Source organism: Daphnia pulex, chromosome 8 (assembly GCF_021134715.1).
Source record: "Daphnia pulex isolate KAP4 chromosome 8, ASM2113471v1".
NCBI lineage: Eukaryota > Metazoa > Arthropoda > Branchiopoda > Diplostraca > Daphniidae > Daphnia > Daphnia pulex.
The window spans coordinates 2,265,511-2,288,445 of record NC_060024.1 but is presented as its reverse complement, the minus strand read 5'-3'; the positions used below and the strand labels follow the sequence as shown (position 1 = coordinate 2,288,445).

At 38.3% G+C, this 22,935-nt stretch overlaps 2 long non-coding RNA genes across 5 annotated transcripts; both read left to right on the top strand.

The window, feature by feature from the left end:
- The first annotated feature begins 16,572 nt into the window (after positions 1-16,572).
- Positions 16,573-18,649, top strand: LOC124200774. 2 transcript variants are annotated; one of them, XR_006877385.1, is made up of 8 exons: positions 16,573-16,724; positions 16,879-16,994; positions 17,172-17,249; positions 17,405-17,474; positions 17,640-17,682; positions 17,859-17,912; positions 18,092-18,142; positions 18,321-18,649. It is a non-coding gene; the product is annotated as an uncharacterized LOC124200774 (long non-coding RNA). The 2 variants fall into 2 exon arrangements; XR_006877386.1 differs by having other exon boundaries at positions 17,159-17,249.
- A 1,402-nt stretch (positions 18,650-20,051) lies between these two features.
- Positions 20,052-22,143, top strand: LOC124200773. 3 transcript variants are annotated; one of them, XR_006877384.1, is made up of 7 exons: positions 20,069-20,178; positions 20,245-20,412; positions 20,550-20,832; positions 20,903-21,014; positions 21,081-21,260; positions 21,348-21,494; positions 21,568-22,143. It is a non-coding gene; the product is annotated as an uncharacterized LOC124200773 (long non-coding RNA). The 3 variants fall into 3 exon arrangements; XR_006877382.1 differs by having other exon boundaries at positions 20,052-20,412; XR_006877383.1 differs by having other exon boundaries at positions 20,052-20,412; positions 21,081-21,264.
- Positions 22,144-22,935: the final 792 nt, after the last annotated feature.

Here is a 22,935-nt window from a genome sequence, read left to right as displayed (position 1 = left end):
TGTCGTTCAAAAACAAAAGACATTCGTTTCGCATCTAGGGTTTCGCGTTTTAGGAAGGGGACATGGAACCATCTGGTGCCTAAACTGCGAAACAGTTCTGAAAACTTTGGGACCGTTTCGCAGAGGGGTTTCGCGTTTTAGGCGTTTCGTGTTTCGTGTTTCGCTTTCGCGTTTTAGGTACACCCAGTTAATTTACCTAATTACTGCTTTTTATTTTGTGATACCGTCTTAGCCCTAACTATAAAGTTCATTTTTGAAATACATTAAATTATTTTATCTCAACTCGCACATTTGAAAATAATCGAAAAGAATGAACAAATCCATTCACTCGCTCCGCCTTTTTCAGTCTTTCGCAACATCCGATGCTAGTGCCATGCTCTACCGTGAATCTCATCGGTTTATCTCACTACAATAGAACTTTATTCAATAAAAATGAATAATTTCAAATTTTTGTCGTTTGAACAATTTGCAAAAAATGTTAATGATTACGAAATTACCATTAATTATTTTTTTACCCGATGTATTTATCACGAAATACATCGCAACAGTTGCGGGATGATTCTTGCTACTCATGTTGTCCCGTTTCCAAGGCCATAAGTAAGGCACCGCGTCAAACCTTCAAATCAATATGAAATTGCATTTACCATTCACAATCGAAAAATGGCTAATAACTCGAATCAACCACTAACGAGAGAACAGCTACTTCAAAAGACAATCCAAAGCTCAGCCAAAGACAATCAAATTGTCGACCGAAGACGAGTTCCTGGCGACTAGAATCAGGTGAATTTTGTTTTGGGCTTTTACCACCTACTTGTCCCCATAACTATCAAATGACCTGAAATACAAGGGAAAAGATGTAGAAAGCATTCAAAAAATCGACGCCTTCTTCTGTTTTAAAGTGATGATCCAAGAGGTCCACCACGATCCAAACTTTTTCGATCACCACGATCCAAACTTTTTCGATCACCACGATCACTACACACAGAGTATACTTCATACAGCCATTGTTGAGGCGGCTTCATCGGTTACGATGAAGACATTTTTAGTCTTTAATAGCCTCGGAAAAAATTTTCGTACTTCCCCCAAAAAGGTGTCGTGAGTCTCGAAAGTTTTCCTTTCGTGGATCATGTAGAATAGCGGAATGGTACGTTTGTTTACGAATTCGGGGTCTTCAAATGACAGAATTGAAACATAGTAGTCTCCAAGTTTAAATGTCGTATCGTAAAAAACCCCTACAGGTTCCGCTATTCCAAGTAGGAAATTGAAAACTTCTGCTAGGTTGTCGTCCCAACCGATTATAATAAGTTCAGGAAATGTAACAATTATTTTTACAAAGTTTCCATCAAACGCCCTTACATGAACATTATAAAGGGAGTCTCTCGTCAACCGCAGTTTCTGTTTAGCATTTAGCATTTCATTTTGCACTTGTTTTAAGTCCCGAGGGCCATGGACAGCGTGAATTCTAATGTCACGAGGCATATTGTCAAACATCTTCCGATAGATTGTTGAAGGGTTTCCCCCGCATTTCTCCTCCATTTCACGTAATAATTACGGCATTGTTGGGACGAAAGGTCTTTGTTTCATCTCAGCTAATTTTGCGTTTCCATGGGGTAGTTTAGATTAAATGTTTTCGTCGCCCTTGTTAAACTTTCGGCAACGAAGGATGTTGAAAAGTTATGCGGGTGAATTCATTGGAAAATAAGTCGTTCCCGTCTTTATCCTTCCCTTTAATCGACTGAAAGTATTTTTTGGTTCCGATTGAATGACCCGGTCCCGGCATTAAATATTTAAAAGACCCTCCCTGACGCCATCGATAACCATCAGCTCTCCAATTTTCTATTTTAATAACAAAACTTATCAATATTCGCGTTTTTACAAAAAGAAGACGATAATTTCGTATTCATTACCTTTTTTGTTGTCTGTTCCGTCCTTCCATTCGAAAACGTACTTAAATCCTCCTTTCGGTTGAAAACACGGATCGAAGGAAATAAGGCTTGCATCTGCAAAAATATTTTCGCTCACCTCGCAAAATTCTGGCTTCAAAATTTTAGTTCCCATTTGAGTAATTTTTTTTCAACACTATACATTCAAATAATGTAGGCTACTTCCTCTTTCTACTGTGGACACACAACTAATAATGAGCTTTCAAAAAATGTAGGCTACTTCTTCTTTCGACTGTGACGACACAACTAATAATGAGCTCAAACGTGAGATACTGGACAGTCCATTTTCTTTAGTTAATCACCCACTTTATCTTACCCTTCCCTTTTATTGTAAGTTGAATAGTAACTCTTCAACACTTTGTCTTACCATTTCCTTTCTTATGCTTTAGGCGAGAGACGATCGTGGGAATGCCGAATTTTCAATTTCCCATTCGAAGATCAACTAGTCATATCTGTGAATGCAAGATTTACACTTGGTTATCAGTTTATCACCAGTGCCATTGGAACTATAACAAGCAAGAGGATGTTCACATTGTTGATGAACGTTTTGTCTTCATGATATACCTTCTGATGGAATGTGAGTTGATATCAAACATATTAGAAGAAAAAAGCAAGTCTTTTCATTCCACATCTTTTATATATTTAACTGTATAATCTTAAATGGAACGTCATTTTTTTCCGTTTTTAGGGATTTCACATGTGGCCCGCTTAAGTTTCCTGACTCATTAGAAATGGCACAGAATTTCACCACGGAAAGTTGTAGGTTGATTACAATTGTCAATCAACATGAAACCCGACGCATTCTAATTTTTCCACTGGCATTATGAACAAAATGATTTTTATGTCAACTCATCGTTATACCATTTTACTTTGTAACTATTTCCTTGCCGGCAATCGACCAATATTATTTGTCACAAATAAATTGTTACCTAGACTAAGCAAAGTAGTGCAAATTTTCAATATCCCATCGATGATTTGCTATGTTTGGAGTTTGGACATGATATACATGAACAGAATCTTCCGTCTAAAATTGAAAAGGATGTAGCATTTTTTGTATTTTAATAAAAATATCACATGGCACATTAAACATCTACGCATTATTTGTTTTAATCGGACTTTGACGATTTCAAAATGAGAGTGGGTTGAAATTTGAAAACGACATACACGAGGTTAAATTTACAATAGTTTATTTTACTGACTAAAGGCAGAATTCTTTAATTTTCTTTAAATGTAAAAAAAAATCTAGCAATATTTAACATAATTATGCAAAAATTTTGGTTTCGCAAAGATTTCGCACTTTAGGATGCCCCCGGTGGGTAGGACCCGCGAAACTGTCCTAAACTTTGGGACCGTTTCGCAGAGGGGTTTCGCGTTTTAGGCGTTTCGCGTTTCGCGTTTCGCTTTCGTGTTTTAGGTACATCCAAATTAACTTGTAAATAACAAGAAAAGAAAGTAGGTGAACCCAGGCCAGTTTCATTGGAACTGATGGGAACCGAGTTCGTCCCATGTGAAAATATCTGTCGAATCGACACAAATATTGCTAGAGTTTCGAGAAGGCTAAACGTATTTTCTAATACAAATCAGACAAACTATTAATTTATTTATCGGTACACTACTATAGTTATCATTTTCTCTTTGCCGCCATCGTAGATCACACCACTCGATTCACTACAAAAACAAAAATGATTGGCCATTTTTGGGAGGTAAATCGTATTTCTTTATTACGTATCCTAAAATTATTTTAAAATTTTGATAAACATCAATGGACTTTAAAATTATAATTAGGCAATAAGGAGAAAATTTTGTTTTCGCGAGCGCTAGGTGGCTTAAAGGATGAAGCCCGGCATGGCCAAAAAAACGAAGAAATTTTGGGAAATTTTTTCCAAAATTTCAATCATTCATATCTCGGCTTCTAAGCCGAGTATTTAAAAAATATTAAAATGATTTGAAGAGACAGGCTCCCTCGCGTTCCTGGCGGATGACAGTCGAAGCATACGAGTTCTCTGCACCTCGGGCTTGATATTGCCGGCCACTAGACTATATGAAAGGGCCTACAGTATGTCCCCCGGTCTAAAGTGAAGGCCAGGAAAGCGTAGCTTCGGCTGTCATCTGCCAGGAACGCGAGGGAGAGTGATAAAAAATGGCGACTAGGCTGGGTGGGAAACTTGTCAAAATTATACTTTACTATATTGGGAATAACTTAACCAATCTAATAAAGAATGTAAATTCCTTTTGGATTCGTAATTAGGGACACCAGTCACCGCTATCTGCAATTTTTATCGATTCCACATTGACATTTGTGCTGCCACCGGACCAAAAGTATTTTGCGTTTCCATTTCTATCGTTCCACCAGGAATAAGCGATTTTGTCGAATTCAAAAGGGGCGTAGTAGCAGTCGTACTAAATGATTGGCTTCATTCGTTATTTTGTTACTAGAGACTGAGCCTCGGTCAAATCCGGGGAACTTTGGTCTAGCGTAAAGTCAGACTCTTTTGCTTTTCGCTTTTCTGTAGCTTAATCATCTGCCCGTAATAGATTTTATCGTGGGAAATCTGACCAGTCCGTACCTTACTTGAAGATTTCGTCATCGAGGCGATGCTATAGACATCTGGTGGTGATGCTGGTTGTTGCGTCATGGTTGGGACATCAAAGATTGCGTCATCACGGCGACGCTATAGACATCTGGTGGTGATTGGCATGTTTGGGCATGTTTGGGCAGTGACTCGACTTACCAATCACATCGTTGTGACATGAATAAGCTCCTCCCCCTTGAGACATGAATAAGCTCCTCCCCCAAAATGTTCGTGACATTATCCGTGACATTATGAGTGACAGACACAGGCTCCTCCCCGAAAAGCTTGTTCTTTTATTATATATGGATTTAAAGGCAAACTCACTTTAATCGATTGGTGACATTCGCCAGATATTTGCGCTAAAGCGGACATTTGGCCGATGGTTGCGTTGTAGTTGATGGCCTTTGAGTAGCAACCGGGGCCTGCGCAGTGACCAACATCCATTGGCGTTTCGCTGTCATGCACAACTGTTGTCGATCCTACGCATGCCAAAATTGCCAATGGATTAAAGACAGATTTTCCCGATTAGGTTTATCTTTCAGATTATTATAACGTCTAATACCTGAATCCATATCGCAGTAAACGTAGATGGGATCGTCACTAACGAATTTACCGTCTGGATTGATCCAGTGCATTCCGGATGTGAGAGACGGATCCGCTAGATGGGCCTCTCTGCACGTCCGAGGCATGGCGCTCCTTGTAATTGATTTACTACTGATGTCATTCAATCCCGATGCCGATAATTTCGAGTTTATTGTTTGTTAATTTAGAAGGGCAAGTTCCAATCGAGTTCAGTTAGTCATAGCTTGTATGATCATACTTGTTTTAGTAAATTAAAAAAAAGGGGTAGCGCTTACATGTTGGTTCAAGAGCTTCAAGTCAACTATCTTTTGTTGCCAACATTTGCTTCATCTAAATCTTGAAACAGTACCAAACGAAAAAAAAATGATTTTGTTTAAGGAATAATTTGTTCTGTGAGGAAAACACAACACTTACAGTACCCACCAAACTATTAGGTACACCCCTCTTGTTTCAGTGCATTCTTATGGAACTACGTGTCTTAGAAAAAGTGCAAATACTACCCGAACGGCTTGGGTTAGATTTTTTTCTTTTTTTTCTTGAGTAGATCTAATGATGATCTACATTTTTTACACACACAAAATTGTTGTAGGATTAACCCCCATGGCGCTACGGTATCGTTCACTTTATTAGGTACACCCGTTTTCCCCCATATGCGCCGTGTTAAATACGGCGTTTTCAAAAATTTACAAAAAATACTAAAAATCAAGCTAAAATTTTTTTCTTTGTGCCAAAAGATGCAGAATTCTTCAATCTTTACAAATATACAGAATGATTTGCGATAAAATCAACTCAGAGAACCCTTCCCTACACCCTAAAGTTTTACACTTCAAAATTTGTACTTTTTACTACACACTTGCACTGTCGCCCCCATAGGCATTAGAAATTTCGACAAATTTTGAAGTGGAAAACTTTGGGGTATAGGGAAGGGTTCTCTGAGTTGATTTTATTGTAAATCATTCTGTATATTTATAAAGAGTGAAGAATTCTGCATCTTTTGGCACAAAGAAAAACAATTTTAGGTTTATTTTTTGTATTTTTTGTAAATTTTTGAAAACGCCGTATTTAACACGGCGCATATGGGGGAAAACGGGTGTACCTAATAAAGTGAACGATACCGTAGCGCCATGGGGGTTAATCCTACAACAATTTTGTGTGTGTAAAAAATGTAGATCGTCATTAGATCTACTCAGGAAAAAAAAATCTAGCCCAAGCCGTTCGGGTAGTATTTGCACTTTTTCTAAGACACGTAGTGCCATAAGAATGCACTGAAAAAGGGGGGTGTACCTAATAGTTTGGTGGGTACTGTACTAACAAAATTATTAACGAAATAGTTGATAAGCTGCTCAAATCTTTCCTCTAGTGAATGGCCATTTGCCATTGAGCCAGCCACAAGTTAAAACAACTGCGCAAAATACCATTTTAAAGTAGCAAGTCATATTTTATTAGCCTTGGGAAAGCTTCAATTGAGAAAGAATGGTTTTCTATCGACTACCAACGCCCAGTTTATTAGGCACGTGAATAATTAAGCGATCAGTTTGCAGTTTCATCACAAATAGATGAGATAGGCAGGGGGGAAATCTTTTTTATGTGCCTTACTATTGTTTTTGTTTTTTTTCAATCGACCAATGAGAACTGAATGGTGCAAAAGTTATTAGGTAAATTGATAAACGTCCAAAAATATATCTGCAACACTTACTGCGTGGTGTTGATATACTTGCCCGTTTCGATGATGTAGAAATTGGGACATGTCTTTACTCAGTATAAACTTGCTTTTTAACTTTGGATTTGCCTTCCGTTCCCTTCCCCACTCGCCGTCGGGACTTTCTGCTACTTTCCGTTCAGCACTTTGCCCCCTTACAATGCATGAACACACAGTGGAAGAAGCTATTTCGCGTGACATTGTTAATTGTTATCAGTATTCCACTGTTCACTTAGCGGCATTTTATTTTAGCATAGATCCAATATATTTAACTGTGAAAAACATAAAAAATTATATTGGCCCTGAATGACATTCAAGTCCGCCTTTCAGGCCTAATTTTTGCGACGTTCAGGCCCAATAAAAGTGGGCCTGAAAGACGGGGGCCTGAATGACTGGGCCTGAACGTCGTACACCCGATCACTTGGCAGACGCGTAATTACAGCACGGCCTGCCCTTCACCTGAATTCCATTTTGAAATAATTCGTCCTAGCATTGTGTCAATATAAAAAAGTCCTTGGCCAAAATCAATGAACGGGAAAAAGAAGTGGTCGAACTAGTTGTGCAGAAAACTATTGTTAACTTGAAATATTTATGGACACGTGAATGTCTATAAGTTAACGGTCCTAACACTGTTGTACCTTCTCGTCATGTCAATAAAGTTTGTTGCGTTTCGTAATGGTGGTCCTATTTATTTACTTTTTATTCGATTATCTTTTGCTTTTTGAAGCTTTACTTTTATTCTTGGTGACAATCATATCGTCTGCATGAAGCACTGTCATCATCTAGCGGTTGTTTTTAACGATGATTCTCCAGTGTGCCGCTAGAGGGTGTTGTTATTGTTTATAAAATTGGCGAAATGTGTGAAGATCTTCTGTTTTCAAATTTTCATGTTTTACTGTCCAAAATCAACCAATTATTTACATGTAAGCTTATTGTGTGATTACTCTAACTACACAGTAGCAAATTTTCTATCACTCACTGTGTACTTGACCAATTTGACTAATTGTGTACTGTACTTGGAATTCTAGAAAATGTACCTGCCATCTATTCAACAGATTAAATTTGGACCCCATTTTAAAAACAAATTGCTCAACACCTCTGTAACTCCCACCCTCAGTTTCATATGCATCATCCTCTCACATCTTAGTCAAAACTTCGAGCTGTTTTGCCCAGAATCTGTCTCCCAACTCAAGCGGAATTCCAAAAATTTCCGAATTTTGTTTATTGAGTGTACGTCAAACACTCGTACAATTGCGGGGCGGTGAAAGTTATTCCGCCACAAGAGCAGCTGTCTAACTACAATCCAGTGTCGTATGATCTTTTGGAGGGTAGCACACCCTTGCTGCAGGCTTACGAAAAAAAGGCTGAGGGGGTGTACAAGTGTCTTAAACTGGAGAAGAAGACTCCGGTTACCATGCAAAATTTCACTGCCCGCAATGTGAAAGCCTCATTGGCGAAATCGGGCTTCTGCACGTACAATAACGACCACACATTTTGGGACAGCATGTTGCGGTTGTACGAGGACGTCCTGGAAAGCAAGCAGTTTTCGGAGTACGTCGTCGACGTAAACGGTACGCTGTTTGCGGACTTCAAACATCCTTGGTAAGTTTTTTCCATAGTAACTATTGCCCAATTCCTCTTGGTGAACTTTAACTTCACCTACAGTCCCCTCCATAAGTATGGGATCACCCCGCGCCGTTCCATAAGGCGGCGTGTTATTTTTCTAGTTGGTTTTTCGGGTGGCAAAAAGTGAAAAAATGGGTTTAAAAAATTTTTTTTTTGGTGTCGGTAAAGTGCAGGGTGCAGGTTGGACGGGGGGTAAAGTGCGGACTCCGGAGTGCAGGGGCCCTGCACTTTCCCCAGCCGAGCGGCTCCCTTGGTAAAATGCAGGTTAGGAATTCTACACAAAAATGGAAAATGCAGGTTAGGAATTGTGCATTGACATTTCATGTTTGACTGCCTTCAGTCAGTTATTATCCATTTTCGTGTACTTTTTATTTGTTGTCTACACTATGTTGCGTGCTGAATCGCGATGAAATAAAATTCAACACTGCGAGAGATTAAAAAAATTACTTTATTTTATTTTCGGTTTAACATCTTGGTAGGCAGTTGATTGCAAATTGGAATTAACTGAAAAATTAATTTTTTCTGACAAGTTGAGCAAATCCAATCCACTTTAGTAGACTTAAGGGCCTTTTTTGGAATTTTTTCACATCCATCGTGAAACGAGAATTTGCATGTCTTACAAACAACGAGCAACTTGTACTTTTTTACGACACAGTCTTGATCGTACCAGGGCATCTGAAATTTGCAAAATAAATCAAATGATATTATTTTTTTAGGCCTCCAATTTTTGCATGAAATGGTGGACTTTAACACTGGGAAGGGCTTTATTTGTTTAACAAGAGGCACTATCTGAGATGATTGCGCATACTGGCCGTGTCTAATCGCATTTCAGATGGATTCAAATTAAAAGCAAAGGCCATTGGAAAATGCGATTGAATATACCCCACAATTAAATCCATCCTTTTGAACTTGACATGGCATAAGAGATATAGTTAGCTTTCCAATTGGTGTCTTACATAGTTGAGCGATGCAATACATAACGTGAGGATGAGGCTCAGTTGCATTGAGACTATCGTAAAGCAACACGTTATTCGGATTGATTCCGAAACCTTGAGCTGCCATCACCCAATGGTTATCATGTATGTTTATAATCTGAATACATTTTTGTGAATCAGCTCGATCGAATTGTAAGATGGCTCCCCATCGACAGCTGATTAAGGCGCTAATATCCGGAAACTGTTGTCTGAGTAATCCCATCGCCCCATTTATGCTTAAATCAGTAAGCCAGTTATTAGGACCAACTTCATCAGGAATGTCATTAGATAAGATAAGCATTCCACCCAGCTTGTCATTGTTTTTTGTTCTCTTTTTTTTTTGGGGGGGGGAGGTTTCGTCGGATCTTCTACCTCCAGGTAAGGCCTTTTATTTTTAAGACCACGACGAGGGACGTTAGTGTTTGTGGTTTCAGCTAAAGTCTAAGAAAAAAAGACAGTTGATGAGACACGATAACTTTTGATTAGTTAATTTTAACCTCTTTAGTGGGTCCTGCAAAAGAGGTGCTTTCTTCGGAAATACGTTGATCTTCATCTGTTTTTGTAGGAACGTTGGATACAGGGTCGTCGGTCTTCTCACTCGTTTTCTAGTCGAAAGTGTTCTAGTTCCCAATAGATCAAAACTGAATGAGTTGTAATTATAAAGATTTCCTACTTCTTCACAAGGAACAACATTCTCATTGTCTTTAGTGGATATTCCAGGTGCTGGTTTGCATGAATCGGTATTGCTGGGTTCAGGTTGGTACTTTTTAAAAACGTCGATCAGTCTCTTAATTGTAATGTAGGGTGGTTCACTGACATCGAGGCTTTCGAGTTCGTCAGTAAAATCATCCATTAGCGAATTGAAGTCCAAAGATAATCTTTAGTTTAACCTTACTTTGAGGTAGCTCTTTTCAATTGTTTTTTTGAGTTTTTGCGTCTCCAGTTCCTGTTAACTTCTTACGGCAAGCAGAAAGTAACTAAAATCCCACAACAAGAAGAGGTAAAGATTTTGGAGAGTAACAGGTGATTAAATGGAGTTGACATGCCTTTTCAAACTGCGCAGTATACTTCTGGGGCGATCCGTCATCTTTTTCAATGCCAGTGTCATCTTTTGAATTTTTATCAACATCGGCATACCTTGGCTTCTTGTGACCGAATAATTTATCTGCTTTCTGTCGGTTTCACTTTAACAATAGCGTTGCATTTTGTTTTTTAGTTTTGCTATTATGAAATCCTATCAACAGTTGTGTTGCTAATATATGCGCACATATCCTTGTCGGGTTGCAAGAGCATTTCACAATCGGGAAAAGACGAACCAACCGTGGTTCTGTAACAGCGTGGATCGCAAAGGTTTGTCTTGAAGTATTGAGTTCAACTCTATTTCTTTCAATGAGTGTAACTGCTCGCTCATAAGAAGACTGCAGAACTGCCTTGTTATTAGGAAGCTCAATTTTTTCCGATGCTGCTGGTTGTGAGTCTTGGCACTGAATGTCAAACACAAAAAAAGGTAGCAGAGTGTGGATGAATAGAAAGTCGATAGAATCTATTTTCAGAAAGTTGTATTATTAGCCTACCATTTTTTCAGGTTTCTTGACAGCATCTTTAACATAACTGATAATTTGATCCACCGTTTAAATCTCGTTTAGTTGCGGACTATCTTTTTCCAAGTTGTAAGTCCCTGTTAGATGGTCACACAAGGTATGTTCAACTCCGATTTTGTATCTAGAACAAATAAAAAACAATTAGCTTAAAATGTATATAAAAGTGCAAATAGCGGATATACCTCGAACGCATTATTTGAGTATCGTATGATTGGAACAAACGACAGAGAATCAAGATCATAACGTCAATTGCTGATTCTTTACCATCGGTGAACTGTTTCATGACTCGGTTAAACGACTCTGATCGGTTAGTTGTAACTGAATCCACCCCATATTTAGAAAATGACCAGCGACCAATTCGATCGATGTCAGTGTGGATATTGTCGTAAAAGTAGGCATAGAAGGACTGAAAGCAATTAGAATTTAATTAACAACTACTGTTTCACATGATCATGTTTGTGAACTAATTCAATTTTTATCAGGTTACTAACCTTGTCCCAAGTAACTGACATGCTCAATAATAATTCCATATACTTTTCATTAGCGGACGCCCTCTTTAAGATGTGGATGTCGTCAATGTATTTTTGTTGCTGCTTCCGTTTTCCAATGTTAACCGAAGCAAATTTTCGACGACAGTCGTAATAACGTGATTCCAGCATCGATATGCATCAACATTAGGAAAATGTTCCTTGAGGGCATTTACAATCGCAGTTTCGTCGTCAGTAACAAAGAAAATCTATTCGGGGATTTTTTAGTTCGGGAATCAACTTCGCTACTTCTCGGAAGAAAACATCGTTGCAATCCTGCAGTTTGCGTTCGTGAAGCATGTAAATGACTGGGATGAGGGGTTTTCTTCAAACTAGGTCTCGAAAAAAATCAGAACAGTGCAGTAAAAATCTCCTAGTTTAAAGGTCGTATCGACGGTTAGTATTTGATTTGGTAAATCTTTTCTCCCCAAAATTGCACGTAATTTAGTGAGAAAAGCGTCATTGTAACCAAAAACAACCACGTTAGGGAACAGCCGATAATATGTTATCAATTCCTTTACTTCAGCTTTCAAGTCGATGATGTTGTAAAACGCGTTATGACAAAAGCGATCACTTCTTCTTTGATCTGTTTATGTTGCTAACTTGTTCTATGTCACGGTGAGCGTCGACTAAATGTCGTATTAGATCTGTTGGCCCCTCAGTAAGCAGATTTCTAAAGATCGTGCTAGGAGCTCCATTTTTCTTCCGTATTTCATCAAATAAATCAGGATTGGTAGGAACCTACGGCGGCGTTAGCTTGGCCTTCCATTTCGAGTTGCTGTGTGGAAACTGAGTCACAACAGTATCGTCTCCGCAATACCAGATAAATTTTCTAGATGGAATGTCTGGATGACAATACACTGACCGAGTGAAGTCACTGGTCGTTGGATACTTTTCATCTTTCTTCGGGCCAGTTATTAACAGAAAATACGTTGCCCGTATTCCGGAATGGAAGGTATAGGACTTCCGTTGTGTCGCCAAAGATATCCATCATCCCTCCATGCATCTACACATATCATATATAATAGGATATATAAATAGGAGAATCAGGTTTACAAAATTAAACCATTTAATTCCTTCTTCACGTGGTGTGTAGAATTGTTTAAATGGTGTCTTCAGAAAACATAAATAAAAAAAGGCTTTCTCACACCGGACACAAGCTACAAAAAGCGTCCATGCTGTTGCAATTGTAAATTGGAAGCTTATTTCAAGAGTGAACCAGGCTAAAGATCAAAGAGCTCTTACCACCTCCGTCGAACAAGTATGAATGCCCACCCTTGGGATTGATTGGCTGAATCGAAATCGCATTAGCTTTGATGAAGATGTCCAAAGTTGGTATAAAAGTCGTGTTTGCACGGTCCTCGGTAACAGAATCATCAGCGTCATCATCGCTTTGATCACTATCACTGGCTTTCTTCTTCGACATAACGTCAACCTATCGCTCTACCAGGCAAGAACTAACTAAACGACTCAAATTGTCGATTACTCTAGTGGGAGGCCTCCGGGGAAATATAAGAACGCTATAGTTCAACTCAGGAGGAATGGAAAGGAGGGGAGCGTAAGAAGCGGTAAGAAGTGTCTGGGGATTCCAGAAGCTCGAAGAAGGCACCTCCAGGCATCCCAGCTCATGAACTTTCTTAACTTTGCGCAATACCATGTGGCTTCTGCCACGCTGAAGATGAAAAAAATGACTGCGCCAAATGTTTTGTTTTGCAGAATTCACGTTGACATTTTTTCTTCAAAATTTAACGAAATAAAAATGAAAAAAAAAGTTTCAATGTAATTAAATTATTACACCACCAGTTTTTTTAAAAGACATAAAACCTAGCCTGCACTTTCTGTGAGCAGCATATGGACCTGCATTTTACCCACCTACCTGCACGCCGCACCCTGCACTCCGGAGTCCGCACTTTACCCCCCGTCCAACCTGCACCTGCACTTTACCGACACCCGTTTTTTTTTGGGGGGGGGGAGGTTGATTTAGCGAAAATCATCGTTAGGGGTGATAAAAATAAATAAGTGGATGGGTTTCGTGCAGAATTATTCCCCAAGCCAATTGGTAAAAACCGCCATCCCCTAGCATTGCAGTTTGGGAGATATTTAAAAAAACTGAGGGGGGTGGTAGCCAAAATAGTGACTTTTTTGTTTTTTTTGCAGCAGTTTTCTCTTCAACTGCATCTAAAAATAATATATTTATTTTTAATTGATGGGATAGACTTGGCTAACGTCGGAAGTTGCCAAGTCGATTAAAGCGAAGAAAAAAATTGGATACAAACCGGGTAATCGTTCTTGCATGGCGGCTTATATGGGAGTTTCGCCGGTGTGATTGTTAGTTTTATATTTACCATTTCAGTCGTCTTCAGTTTCTATTCATAAATGAATAACTATATTCCTTAGTTATCAGGTATTCTTTTAATTTCCCCTCGATAGTCATTGTAGTTTATGTTTCGGTTTCGGCATTTTCCAGTTTCGGCACTTTTTTTCGGCACTTCGATTTCGTCGTTTTCGGCACCCCATGCAAACCACACTTCCTCGATTATGAAAAAATATTGTCCATTTCGGCACCAAATTTGACCGTTTCGGCACCAATTTCGATCGTTTCGGCACCAACTTAAACCGTTTCGGCACCCCATGCAAACCATACGTCCTCGAACATGAAAAACTATTGTTTGTTTCGGCATCAAATTTCACCGTTTCGGCACCAATTCTGTGCCACCCGTATGGAAGTTTTTTTGGACAATAATCATGTGATTAAATCACTCGATTAATTCATGTCAATTTACTATCCGCGCTATTGCACCGTCAGGCCGCTAGGGGCGCTCTGACTGGTTTTAGATAATAGCTTTTTTGGGGGGTAGAGCCTTCTAGGGTGTGCCGTTCTGCTTTCTTATTTTTTTTTAAATTGTGGTGTGTGTAAGGCATGGCCTACTGAAATAACGGCCCAACAGCTCGCTATCTCCCTGTTGCGGAATAGTTCCCAGCCCCTACCCCTTCCCATCCCCTACTTTTCATAGCCAGAGGGTCGTAAGTTCCTTCAGAAAGTTCCACATTCAATGGTATACCATGGAATGTGGAACCACTTCCATGGAATGTGGAACTTTTCCTATGAAAAGTAGGGGATGGGAAGGGGTAGGGGCTGGGAACCATTCGGCAACAGGGAGATAGCGAGCTGATGGGCCGTTATTTCAGTAGGCGTTGGTGTAAGGTTGGCACGGTGTGTGTTTATTTGTGTTTACACGACACCTGGTGGAATACAAATTTTGCGACGATGCCGAAACGGAAACTAAAACTGGAACAGAATCCGAAAACTAACAACCCGGAGTCGCCGCTAGTCTAACCAACTTTATCAGATTGAAATGTCTAGTTAGTTGAGTGGTTTAAAGCATCAGCACTTCAATTTGGGGTGTTAAAATTTTGACAAAATTTTATTAAAATCCAATAAATAAATCTAATAATAAATACAATAAATACAATAGTGCCGAAACGGAAAAACATGGTGCCGAAACGGAAAAACATAGTGCCGAAACGGAAAAATATAGTGCCGAAACGGAAAAACACACACGCCTGGCAACCCTCCCAAAAACATGACGCCTGGAACTAAATGTGGCGGCGGTGCCGAAATTGACAAACACAGTGCCGAAAACGACAAAAACAGTGCCGAAAACGACGAAATCGAAGTGCCGAAAAAAAGTGCCGAAACAGGTGGCAACCTAAATTTTAAGAAAAGGCTTTTTTTAACGACTATATCCTGCTCCGAGGAAAGAGAACCCCGTGCACCCCTTTGTCTCCACTTAGTTTCTTCCTTCGTCCCTTCTTTCCATTCTTCCCTTGGAGCAGGAAATGGCGATATTTTTTGTAAACACGGTAGAGACGTTTGCAAAAAAATGAATAATAAATAAACTACAATGTCCAGTGAAGTCAGAAAAAATATGTAACTTGCCAGAATGATGACAAATCCTTTAAAAATATTAAACACTAAAATAACTTGTTCTTTCACTTTGTATTATTTAATAGAAAATGAAGCTCCATATGAGGGCTGTGATAATTTCAGGCATGTTGTCCCTAATTGAGATTTTCGACCTTTTCCAGATAGTATAGTCAATTTGAGCCAAAAAGGGGGTCTACCCAAAACAAATTGGTTAAAGTGATTTTTTTAATGAGCTTTATTTATATCTATGTTTTCTTACTCTGTGTAAAACCCGCCCAAGAAAAAATAAAGGGATCATATTTTAAAATGTGTTTAAAACTTTACTTTATGCTAAATGGTGTTTTGAAATTAAAATTTTTTTATTTTAAAAATACAGGGTTAAAGAGAATTGCAAGATTAATTTAAGTTTCAATTTTGGTTTAATTTAAATGTAATTTAGTATTTTAAAAAAATTAAAATTTATTGAAAAATCGGTGAGCCGTCCAAAATTTCGTTTCGCGTTTTAACATTGTGACAAGAAGTGAAGAAGTGACTGAATGACAAGAAGTCCCCCAGCGGGTGTGTTGATTATTAAAACTGAAATTGACGATTTGGGGGGTCTATAAAAACATGAATAACTTAAAGAAAAATAGGTCCCGCCTTCAAAATACTAGTAAACACTTAAAGTAGAAGAAACAATTAATTAAACAAAACTAAATTTGTATTTTTAGGTGGTTTAGGTTACAAATGGGAGAGATTTTAAAACTTTTCGTTTTCCCATAAGCGCCATGTTAAAACACGAAACGAAATTTTCGACTGCTCACCGATTTTTCAAAAGATTTTAATTTTTTTTAAATACTAAATAACATTGTAATTAAAAAAAATTGGAACTTAAGTTAATCTTGTAATTTTCTTTAACCCTGTATTTTTAAAATAAAAAAATTATAATAACAAAATACCATTTAGCATAAAGTAAATTTTTAAACACGTTTTATTATATGATCCCTTTATTTTTTCGTGGGCGGGTTTTACACAGAGCAAGAGAACATTAATATAAATAAAGCTCATTAAAAAAATCACTTTTAACAATTTGGTTTGGGTGAAAATGCTAAAATGACGATACCAAGACCTGGCAACTCAGCATCCTTTCGTTGTCTAATGGGGATGGATGGGGTTGGGAATTGCGGGAAATGTAGTAAGTCTAGAAACAGAATTTTCTTCTGCTTCGGAAAATTTATTTCTCTACAGTCTAGGAATGCCCATCCCATGTTTATGTTGCCCTCACTGCCGTGGTAAGTACATCATTTTACCGAAATATAGGTTACTTGAACTCTGAAGTATTTGGTTAAATTTGATTAAATCTCAGTCCCAAATTAATTATTGAAGTAACGATATCATGTGCCAATCTCTGTAAATGCCGTTAAACTCCACCTTTTGTTAATACAGGTTCTCAGGCAAACAACGTGGTTGTAATTTTCAAATGTATCCACTCTGCATCCACCATCCTAGCATTCTTCATTACGACGTGTCCGTAGGCGAATTCCTTCCTGCTTAAAATGAAGGTGAATATTTTAAAGTTAATATAAGTTACTACACATTTATGATGAGAATATTCAATCTTAATGTTTGTGAAGACATTTAGCATTATTGTCTTTCGCTCCTATCTGATGAGCCTAGTTGTGTGTCAACTGCTATTGATTTTGTTTTCCTGTTATTATTAATTTAGACTTTTATTTCAGGTCTTGATTGGTGCACAGCTTTGGATTATGTATCCAGCAATGTGAAAAGAAAAAGAATCTTGTGGTATCAAACTGGAAGTAAGTTAGGTTAAACTGTGTTCTCGAGTCTAATCCTGACGTAAAATATTTACTTGAGATATCATGGAGGAAATGTATATCAGCTCTATTTCATCAAGCCTGTCCATATTTCTGTGTTTGAAAAGGGAAATATTTTAACAAGCTTCTATTTATAGGTTTCCTGTGGTGTATGTACCAGTGTACTTTACTTTGTTGCAGTCCTGGTTTCATCCAATTAGAACTCGGGTAATGTTTGTATTCAAATCTGTGAAACAATTTTGATGTATGTTGATTCAATAGCATAGGTCATCTGATATTGAGGAAGACAAATTTTGCAAATCTGAAATGAACACTTTTACCATAAAATATATCTTGTCTTTTTTTACTTACATTCTTTTTTATTTTTCTTAGGAATTGGGCTTTCTCCTCACAGGTACAATCCATTCTATAATTGGTAAGTAATGGATTTTTTGCTATTGTAAGACTATGAGAATGATGAACACTTTATTTGCTACTCTTGACTGATTGAATGACGACAAAATAGACCACCAATCGTTATCTGATGCTGACTTGTAGTTGATAACTGCCTGAACCGTTTTTCACTTACTAATTTTTAAAATTCTTTGGCAGGTCGGAAATTATAATGGCAAGCAACACCATTGGCTCGGGTTTATATTTTACAAAGTAAGTCGCTCGCCCATCTTTCCGGTGGGGTTCCGTGTTTAATTGATGTTTATTCGTGCGTGTCATCTGATTTCTTGATGGAAGAAACATTTTGTCATTTGCTGATTTTTTTTTTAATTGGGTTGTGCATTTTTCATAAGTCAAAAGAATGATAACCGATTATTTTCTTTGAATTTCAGTTCGTGTCCGTAAGGTGCGTTTCGTGTCAAATGTTTTCCAATCTAATAGAGGTATAACGCATTTCGCTTTACTTCCCATTTTGGTACATGTTAGCATGAAATCAGTAGGTTAGATGACTTTGTGTTTTAGTATTGTGCTAACCTCTTAATGTTTTGTCTAGTTACTGAGACGTAATATCTCTATTTATATGTTAAAATAATACAATAAACAGGCATTTTTTAATTTCAGTTTCAGATGGATGAGATCAACCCGAGTTCTTCGTTTGAAAGTATGTGACCGAAACTTATGTAAGATTCGAATATGGTAATAAATTTATGTCGGATAAAAACATTAGCAGATATTGCATATTCGATGGTGTTGCACAAAGCGTCGTGATTATGAATGAAGTTAAATCAACTCGTGTATATCTGTTCATCCATGCTCTGGGTGGTTTGTGGTTATAAAATTTATATTCTGAATCAATAATTTATTTCAAAAGTAAATGTAGGCCTAATCTTCATTTATTATGTAATGTTATGTAAATATCGCTAAATATTAACCTGGCTTTTTGTCATCAAGTAAACTTTGTCTTATTTCTCATATGAAAAACGCAAATAGAGATACAGTGTCAGGTAGTCACACAGCACACACTGCTCGAAAATAAACATGCACTCTGCACTGAAATGACACGCACTCTTTGAAATTTTTCTGGATTTTCCCCCGTAATTTGTTAATAAAAAAATTTGTCCACGAAATCAACTATACGATATCGGTCTTCGGGTTTTGGCATTGATTTTGTCCTTTAGTTCGTAACTGATATAAGTTCGCACTTTACATAAAATTAAACTGTTTTCGCATACTTCCGGTAGTATTTATTGAGCAAATTCCCAAATTGTGGAAACATTATAACCCGCATTGTTATTGACAGGGTACGAAAAAGTGTATAGGTGTTGGCGCCACTAGTACGCTGCTGTGGCTCAATTAAAAAACCTAGGCTACACATTTACATTTATCGCAAAATTATTTGGAGCAGATATGACGCATCACTTGGCGTGATTGCGTTACTTTTTTGGTTGAATTCCGTCCGTTTTGTCTCGGAGCTTGGATTATATGTTTGCTGGATGATATAACTAATTGAGGGATATTTCTGTTGTTGAAGTTTGTGTCCCAGCGACTTCCATCGTCCATCCATTTCGGCTAAAAGTCCCCTCATGTTTTGTTTTACGATCATTCACCAATCTTGGGGCGATCAATTGATTTATATTTTCTAGCCTCTTTAAAAATGTAAAGTATACGTCATAAGTTTATTCGTTGATCGATGTGCACCTAAATGACAATTGACATGTTCTCCGCCATAGGCTAATCACAAGATATTTTACGTCTAATTTATTATGGTTAATTACAATTTTATTTATTTTAAAATGCTGTCTTACAGGGAATCGGTAGTGTATATGGTCTGACAAGGTCGTAACTATTGCGAACAATCGGTGACGCAGACTTTTAATCTGTGCGACTGAACGATCAACTCGTCATTTCCCATTGAACTAAAAGAATCACGATTGTATCGAGCAACATAAGACTAAAAGATAATGTATCTTTCAATGGGGCTATTGCGGATGATGTTTTCTCCACTCTTGTTTCGCTACACTGCAAAATCAAATTTGAAAGGAGCTTGGTTCGACACAGATTGGTGCTCCTTAATTTATTCATTTGTGCATTAATTCGACGTTACACTGGAGAGCATTGAAATGCTAATTAAGTTAAATTGCTGATACATTTTCTGGTAACAAGGTTAGTAAATCCGAAAACAGTCGCGCTTCGATTTTTCTTCGATTTGAAACTGCATGTGAAACAAATGGTGCAGTGATGTTATTTATTGCTGTATCGTGTTCTCTTGTTCCCACCAATTCCCCCCCCCCCCTCCCCTGATATATCCGACGGCAAATGCGAGACGCATACGCATACGCCATACGCCATCGTTTTCGTTAACTTTTCAAAAAACGTTGATGCTAGGTTAGGTTAGGGAAGGAGAGAAGTTAACTGCGCAATTTCCTCAAAGTTGAAATTCCGCATTTTCCGTAATAAAAGGATTTCAGTGCAGTTTACGGTTCGTTGTCGGGCAGGGAAGTTATGCAGAACAATTTTTGATTTAGATTCAATTCAATTTCCACAGAAGATGGCTAACAACAAAATCGGTAGCAACAGCAGCAGCAAAAGTGAAGGAAAATCAGATGGAAATGGTGAAGTCGCAGAGCCAAAAAAGACGTTATAGCCTCCCGTCAATTTATTTGACTGGGCGCAATCGTCTGTGCTAAGCTGGATGGCTGGCCTTGGTGGCCCGGTAAGTCACGCCTTTATATTTAATTGTTTTTTTTTTCTTTTTTCGGAATTTTTAGTTAATATTTGAGAAATTGTTGCCATTATTATTCCTGTTATTATTATTTGTTATTTATTCAAATTTGTCGATATACCACAAAGGGATCGTTGTTACTCTCTAATGACTGTGGGCTGCCACCTCCGAGAAAACCAACTAGTTACTGGATATATTTTGGTTCGGCGGCCATCAAACCGTGTCCGAGATTTATTAATTACAAAACGTTTTCCGACTTTAGTTCAAAATTTTGATTAACATGCATTCTTGGGAGTTAAAGCGGATGCCGGCGGAAAAACTAAGCGGTTTTCTAGATGACCGTTTGGCCAGCCTGTTAAATCAAGCTTACAACAGCACCTCTATGAAAGAGGAGTCTTGGAAGCCCTGCTGGTTTAATCCGACAACAAATTTACATTCCAATTCTTGACATCAAACGTATTTAATTTTTTTAAATCCACAGGCACTCTCCTTTATTAGAGATCAGAACAAATTAGTTAAAGGCACGGCTGACAAATTGAAGAATTGGGCCATCAAACTCTTGGCGTCGTCAAAGAGCAACAACAGTCGAGATGGTAATTATTTTTCTATGATTACGTAAACCTTAATTATCAGCACATATTTCTGAAAAATAATTCCAGTGGTCTTGGACGAGTTCCCGGAATGGCTGCAACGTCCCATGGATCGGATCAAAGACATCAATACCAAGTTGAAGAGGATCGCCAGTGAGATTTTCGTTTCTTTATTAGATTTCTTCAGATGAAACCGATCAGCACATTTGACATGAAGGATGCTCAAGGCTCCGCCAAACATCGTCTGGTGTTCGTACGTGTTCGTATTAAAATAATCCGGAATAATCGTAAAAATAATTTCAAAAGTAAAGCTAAAAGGAATTTTGATTTTATTAGGTGGACTAACATTCCATAACTGAATTTCAATCCGCAATTGGACGAGCAAGTCATCAACAACGACCATTCAGTTCGTCCATTTCTTGTCTTCCGCTCAGCCGAGAGCCATTTTTCATCAAATATCCTTGGATTCTTGAACATATCGTGGTATTAACATATTTGAAGGCTCCTCTCTTTTAAAATAAAAGTTTTGCTGTACATTGTAATGCGATGCCCACAGGCCATAAACCAACCTCTGCCAGGCAACTGGCAGGAGAAACACGACCGGATGCTGTTTCAGCGCGATACTCGAAGCAAGACGAAAACAGTTAAAGCTCCAGTCCATTTGGAGCATTACTCGATCGTCCAGCTGACCTAGAAAACGGCCAAGAAGAAGAAGAAATTGAGCAGCGATCTCCGCTCGAGTTGGAAACTTTGCGAAGCCGTCGGCAGTGCTGACAAGGACAGCGACGGAATTAGTGACGAAACGTGCGACTTTTCGCTACTCTGACGGATCAAGCCACTTACGCCCGCCCCGAGCCGTTTCCGGAGTATGTGTCGCATTTCAAAAAAGCTGAAGTGCAAGAACGATTACATAATCGCAGTTTATCAGCGTCGTTGTCCGTTGTCGATTCACATTTTTCAACCGATGTTGAAGTTGGTCCGTGTCGTTGGCCCGAAATAAGCCGTGGATTTTTATTTACTCTTCCATTCAGTACGTTTCTCACCTTGTTTTCTTTTTTTATGTAATCAGGAATGTAAACTATATTTATCGTGACTGTTCCTGAACAAAGAATACAATTTGTTGGTGGAAAAATTTGAAATTGATTTTACAACTGTGAGAGATTTTTTTGGACGAATGTAGTTAATAATCTATTAATCTGAATCGATTCCAATATCCATGTCACCAAAGCCACCTCCGTAATCACCAAAGTCGCCGTAGTATCCTCCGCCGTAATTTATATTTTTCAACCATACGAACCGTATCCGCCATAATACGGATATCCGAAGATGCATCTCCAAAGTAGGCTAATAAGGATAAGCACGTCTCACATACGGTCGGTGGAATAGGGCTTCTAGATAGCGCAGGGTTGAGTGGAACTGCTGGAACCGGCGGCGACTCCAGCAATTCAGATTATTATAGCTTCTCCGATTAATTCAGACTCTCTGGCGCATCTTTTCCCACATTTTCGGGACAAGGAAAAGTTTCTGTGTGAGGTTCGTCGGGTTGTCCAGGCTGATGAGCTATTTTCACGTCGACTTTTAATCCGTTTTTCTGCTTTGAGGTGAAACCAGTGTGTCTCGATCGGTCTTCAATGGTTGTCAAGTCTTCCAGATTCTGTTGGTCCTTTTCGACCGATCGGCCAAGAACACAACAGCGCAAAAAGTACCATCAAATTACCAAATACACACGAGTTATCTGCAATTAAATCAACAATTCAAGATTGTAAAGCAAGTATTGTAGCATAGCAAGTATTGTAAGCAAGTCCTCTTATGCAGTATATGAGTATTAGTATACTGCAACACATTACGGATAAATTGTTCACATTTTTATTTTCGGTGCTTTGTATTCGTATATTAAGTACTGTTTTTGTTGTATTAAAAGCCT